This window comes from Meleagris gallopavo, chromosome 3, assembly GCF_905368555.1.
Source record: "Meleagris gallopavo chromosome 3, MGAL_WU_HG_1.1, whole genome shotgun sequence".
Taxonomy (NCBI): Eukaryota; Metazoa; Chordata; class Aves; order Galliformes; family Phasianidae; genus Meleagris; species Meleagris gallopavo.
The window spans coordinates 80,316,316-80,322,703 of record NC_139406.1 but is presented as its reverse complement, the minus strand read 5'-3'; positions in this window follow the sequence as shown (position 1 = coordinate 80,322,703).

Genomic DNA, 6,388 nt, shown 5'->3' with positions numbered 1-6,388 from the left:
CAATCCGAGTTCCCTCAGCTGCTCCCCACAAGACTCTTTTAGCTTCTCTGCCCTTCTCTGAACACATTCCAGGGCTTTGGTGTCTTTCTTGTAATGAGGGGCCCAAAACTGAAGTACTCCAGGTATGGCCTCACAGGGCTGCATACAAAGGGACAATCGCTTCCCTGCTCCTGTTGGCTGCACTATTTCTGATACAAGCCAGGATGCCATTGACTTTCTTGGCCACCTGAGCACACTGCTGGCTCACATTTACAGAATGAATCACAGAATCACAGAACTACAGAATGGCAAGGGTTGGAATGGACCTCAAGGATCATGAATCTCCAACCCCCTCACCACATGCAGGGCCACCAACCTCCCCATTTAATACTAGACCAGGTGGCCCAGGGCCCCATCCACTCTGGCCTTGAACACCTCCAGGGACGGGGCATCCACAACTTCTCTGGGCAGCCTGTTCCAGCACCTCACCACTCTCTGTAAAGAATTTCCCACTGACACCCAACCTAAGTCTTCCCTCCCTCAACTTAAAACCATTTCCCCTTGTCCTGCTGTTATCTACCTTTCAAGGAGTTGACTCCTCTCCTGTTTGTAGGCTCCCTTTAGGTCTGAAAGGCTGCAGTGAGGTCACCCCACAGTCTTCTCTTCTCCAGGCTGAACAAGCGCAGCTCCCTCAGCCTGTCTTTGTAGGGGAGGTGCTCCCTGATCATCTTCGTTCAGCCAAGCACTGACCAACAATGCCAGGTCCATTTCCTCTACACAGTCTCCCAGCCACTCTGCCCCAAGCCTGTAGCATTGCCTGAGGTTGTCATAACCAAAGTGCAGGACCTGGCATTTGGTCTTGTTGAATTTCATCCCATTGGCCTCAGCCCAGCTATCCAGCCTTTACAGATCCCTCTGTAGGGCCTTTCTAGCCCCAGGCAGATCGACACTTCCTTCCAATTTGGTGTCATTTACTTTCATCACATGTTTTTATGTTATCGATTGTGCTTAGGAAAAGGAGTTTTGTTTAGCATACTACTTCAGCAGATTACACACAGTCTATGACTATTATAGCTGTTCTACCTAGTGTGGCAAAAGCATCAAAGGAACAAAACCCAACCTGAGCTGCATGCAAAAAAACATCCTGTCACCCAGCATCAGTCAGTGTAAGAGATGCAAGTTCCTTTAAGTCCTGTTGCACACCTGGGAGATGCTAAAAGCAAGAGAAAGCTCTGTCTGATTTTTCAGGCAGAAATCATACTAGATATCAAGGATAGAGACTGTGGACAAAACACTGGGGCTATTGACGCTCTCAGTTTTTAGTATTAGAAAAAAATTCAGAGACAAAAGTTACTTTTTAAAATGAAATAAGATAAATATTCAGTTGTATTTTCTTGATTTATTGGAGGGTTTCTAAACCCCCAGAGATTAGGCATTGCTGGAATGCAAAGGATTTTTCTCCTTATGGTTTGCTTTAATATAAAAAATCAACTCTACAATTCAAGATAAAACTGTGAGTAAAAAAGAAGTCCCCCTTAAGTAAAAGATCTTCTGGTACTAATAATGTCATAAGCCTGTTTGTTCTGAATGACTTTATTAATTTTGTAGGTTCTTTCAGGAAAAAAAGAAAGAAAAGAAAGAATCAGGACCTAAATTTCTAATGTAAAAATAAAACCTAGAGGGGAAAATCTACCTGTTTATTCTTTAAGGAAAAATATACAAAAACAGACATCTCCCCTTTTGCAAATCCTCTTTGAAATAAACCAACACATTCAAGTGATTTAATGGTTCAAACTGCAAACAAACATGTACTCAGTTACCTCTTTGAAGGAACATGTAAAATACAGTTAGTCATAAGGTGGGGTTACAAAGGCACTTTGTGCTTACAGAGCTGTAGCCTTTGTTACTTCACAGACTCCTAACCAGCTTTGACTTTTCACTGACTTTCTCACCTTTAATTTAAGACTGCATTGACTTTTCCTGTCACCTTAATCCATTTCTAGCATCAAATTGCTGCACAGCTAGCTATAATGCTACTCATATTGACCGTATTTTTTCCTCTCAATAATGTTTTGTTATATAAATTGAAAAAAATATCAAAGAAAATTCCTAGTGTTTTGCTGCTTTTTAATAGCTAATATTTCCACTGTTTTTTAAATGTTTCCTTCAGTGTTTAAGTATTTACTTAAATCAGTATTTTGGTGGAAGCTGTAAATGAGATGCTGTGCAGGGGCTGTGCAGATTATTTTATCCCCAGGGTTCTTTATAAATGACAGCTGCATGATGGGGAATCCTTATCAAGTCTTAGAGGTTGTTTTCCAAGGAGCTGAAATCTCATTCTCTAGCTGAATCCCAAGTGGATTCCAAGTAGGCTCACCATGAAAGGAAGAGGGTAACAAGAGACAATGAAAGATATAGGTGCTTCAGTTCTGGGACTTCCCAATTAAATAAACCTCTAATGGGGAAAAGCAACATTCCATAGGATTTTGGGTCCAAACGTAAGACCTTATAGTCCATAAACAGAAGGTGACTGCCCAAATCACCTCCACTAATGGCCAGCTACAGATGAGCTCCTGTAGGATGCGGTGACTCTGGGGAAGTGAGAAATGTGCCATGGATAAGGTTTGCACTGACAGTGTCTGGAAAGCAAGGAACGATGTCCTTATCCTAAAGTGGTAGCAATATGCCCTCCTGCAGCTCTCCCTTGCAGGAAATATGGGTTTTTACACCAAGAAGAACAGCTGGGGGTCACCTCAATTACAGTAACCAAGGTCTAATTAAAACAAATTTCTATGTTACAGAAGAATTGAAATTATGTAAGTGAAAAGAAACAGAATTATATATATATACAGTATTCTTCAGGCAAAGGCAGCATGGAATAACACAGTGTTAGCTGAGACTTAAAATACACTGGGGAAATTTAAAAGTTTCTTGAAAAATTCCACAAAGAAAGATAAAAACTTTTTTTTCCCCCACCCTGGGGATTTAAGCTTAAATTTATTGTTCCATGGCAAGGTATCTCCTCCATCCATTTAGTGAATCATAAAATGAAAAATTCATTGTTCTTGTTTCTAGTCAAAAAAGTGACTCATACTTGCAGACGAGGCTCAGAATGTTTGCATGGTTGAGTAGCTCTGCAGCATTTTTTTATTATTTTTTTTTAGGAAAGGGAAGGGACAAGATAAAAATAAGTTTTATATTTTGTTTGGTTAAAGGCAAATTCACTCCTTTCTGTCTTCTTGACTAACCATGTTGCCATCATCCAGGATGTCTCCTTTGCTTGGACACTACAGGAGAGATGTACTGCAGGGCTCAGAAAAGCAAATCTCTTCACCCACAATACTGCCAAGGAAACTTATAGAATCAGAATCATTTGAGTTGGATGAGATCATTAAAGGCCATCTATCTAAATCCCCTGCAATAAACAGTGACCCCCACAGCTTCATCAAGTTCCTCAGAGCCCTGTCCAGCCTCGCCTTGAAGTTCTCCAGTGATGGGGTACTACTTCTCTGGGAAACTTGTTCCAGTGCCTCATCGCCCTTATTGTAAAAAACCTTTTCCTTTTGTCCAATTCAGATCTCCTCTCTTTTAGTTTGAAACCATTTTCCCTTGTCCTGTCACGATAGACCCTGCTAAAGAGCCTGTTCCCTTCTTCCTTATTGCCTCTCTTTAGACACTGACAGGGCACTATCAGGTCTCCCTAGAGCCTTCTCCTCTCCAGGCTGAACAGCCCCAGCTTTCTCAGCCTGTCCTCATAGAGGAGGTGTTCCAGTGTCCATGTTGGGTAGAACTTTTTGGGTGCTCTGGTTCTCATATGAACATGAGCTGTGCCTGGTACAAACCCCACATGCTTCAAGAATACAAATTAATGGCATTAAACCACTGTTGAAAGGCCTTATTGACTCATGTCTTTTATACAGTATTGAATCCTGTGTGGCTCTTAAACCTCTCTGTCACAGCTAATACCAGATTTCAGTTATATCTTTGCAATTGAAACTCAGCAGGAGACTAATGGATGACCAGCTATTTTCTGCTAATACACAGTAGAAATGAATGTGCCTGATCAATTCTAAGAAACACGTAGAGTGAAGAAAGTACTCAGAGAAAGTCGAAACTCTATTCTTTCAAAGACAACATTCTTTTTTTTTTTATGATCTTAGATTCTGCATTTAATTCTGTAAGTGTAGTTGAAAGGGCAGAGGGAGTTGTTAAATTTCCCTTCACATTCACGCTCTCCTCCCGCCAGCACCCCGTGGAGTTGTTCCTGCTGCTCATGCATTTTGAGGGGAGCTGCACCTCTTTGTAGGCTGACTGCAGCTCTGCAGCTTGTTCCCAAGCATTTCCCAGATGACTGGCACTGTGATAGCACTCAAGTCCACAGGAATTCCCATTTATGCCCTTATCATTTTCTCTTGCTTCCTACAAAGGAACTGCTTTTGCAAAAAACCTCTATGGCAGAGGAAGGCTGGATGCGACATCCCCATAAGCTCATCAGTAGTTTCTGCTGCTTCTTCAAAGCACGCCACATCCTTCAAAGCACAGTGCATCCTTCAAAGTATTTCTTACAGTTCCCTGTCAGCAAATGAAAAAGTAGGGCAGGAGCCAGAAGTTAAAGATCTGGGTTGCATGCTGCTGCTGGGAAGCGTACCAGTCCCACAAGTTCTGACATCAGAATTACTGCCTGGTCCAGCAGCTAGCCCAGAGTTCTCATTTCTCTTTGTGGCTGAGCAAGTTGTGATATGATTAATGAATTCTTGCTCTTTTTCCTTTAGACAGAAGCTACATGAACAGATCCAGTCAGTCTCCAAGAAGAAAAGTTGTACAGAATATAACTACACAGCAGGAAATAATAATAATTAAAAAAAACAAAAACAAAAACAGTGCTTCACAAGGCTTAAATGATTGTTCCCAATAGCTGAAAAGCTCATAGGTATAGTGTGCAAGGAATCCTATGGCATCTGTCACAGCAGGACACCTTTCACAGCTTGTCATGGCACTCGTACCTTGGATGTTTTGTGTCCCTGATCCCTAGAATAAATGGATTCTCTTTTATTCTGTAGAGTTTGACAAGGAGAGACAGCACATCATGTCAGAGCAGACTGCAGTGCGCTTTGGGACACAAATCTAGCGAGCCCTGCTGCTACAGAAGGATGCAAATCATGAGGTAAAGTGCCTCCAATGCCACCAGGAGTGTTTTACAAAACAACCCTTTTAACTTCTGTTCCTTCCTTCTTTTCATTTCTTTTTTTAAATTTCTTTTAAATCAAACGTGAAAAGCCAAGATTTCATTGAAAAGCAGCCACCTTTCTCAGCAGTGTAACAACTGGGATGGAAAATTTTGAATGTGCATCTGAATGTAACCATCTTAAAACTCCTCTGTTGTATAGAATCATAGAGAATTATAGAATCATTGAGGTTGGAAAGACCCTGAAGATCACCTATTCCAACCATCAACCCACACCTGTGACCACTCTAGAACATGTCACTCAGTGACACATCTATCCTTTTCTTGAAGATCCCCAGTTTCCTAATATCCAACCTGTACTTCCATTGCAGCCATTTCTCTCACTGGGCTGCTCTCCAAAGCATTCTTCAACGCAGTGCATTCTTGCTAGATACAGTCTGACAGAAAGTCCTGGCAGTGAGGAGTCCTGCTGAATGACCTCGGGAAGATGATGATTCAGGAAGCAGTTAAGCAACTCAATGTTTCTAATTACTTTCTTGATTAAATTTTGTTTACTCAGGTGGGAAAGGATTTTATTTTCTTAGCTTAACGTTATCAGCAGGGTTGAGATTATGAAAGAGTACCTTAAGCTGGAGCTAGTACAGATGACTTTTTGGATATGAGACTTATAAGTTACTTCAATACAAACTAACTATATTGTTGTGCTTGACATGGACTAATGTGCAATACCTGGAAGATTTTTATTAGAACCCCATTTTAATTGTGCTTAAAATAAAGTCAGATGAAAAGATTATTCATATCATGTTATCAGCAGACATGGAGCAAAAGGCAGCCTCTTTCTAAGGAGCTCTTAATCTAACCACACAGGATGAAGAAGAAGAATGGGAGAGGCTGTAAGCAGAAAAAATAAGTAAAAAAACATGATGTTTGCACTGGAATTTGAATAGGCACACAGTCAAGGCCTTGCAGAAAAAAAAAGAAAAAAAAAAAGACAAATGGGAAAAAAATAGAGATGCAGGGAACAACACTCCAAGGGGACGAAAAAGGAGAGAAGAAGGAAAGTATGTATATGTGCATTATTGCTGAGTGAGGCACTGAAGAAGGCCTGATACAGCATGCCAGCTTTACAAGCAGGAAAGAAAACACTCTTGGCTATGATGATACTTAAGAAAGGGACTATTCCTGTGATGCTAAGGACAGGAAACATTACCTGTTTCCATTTTG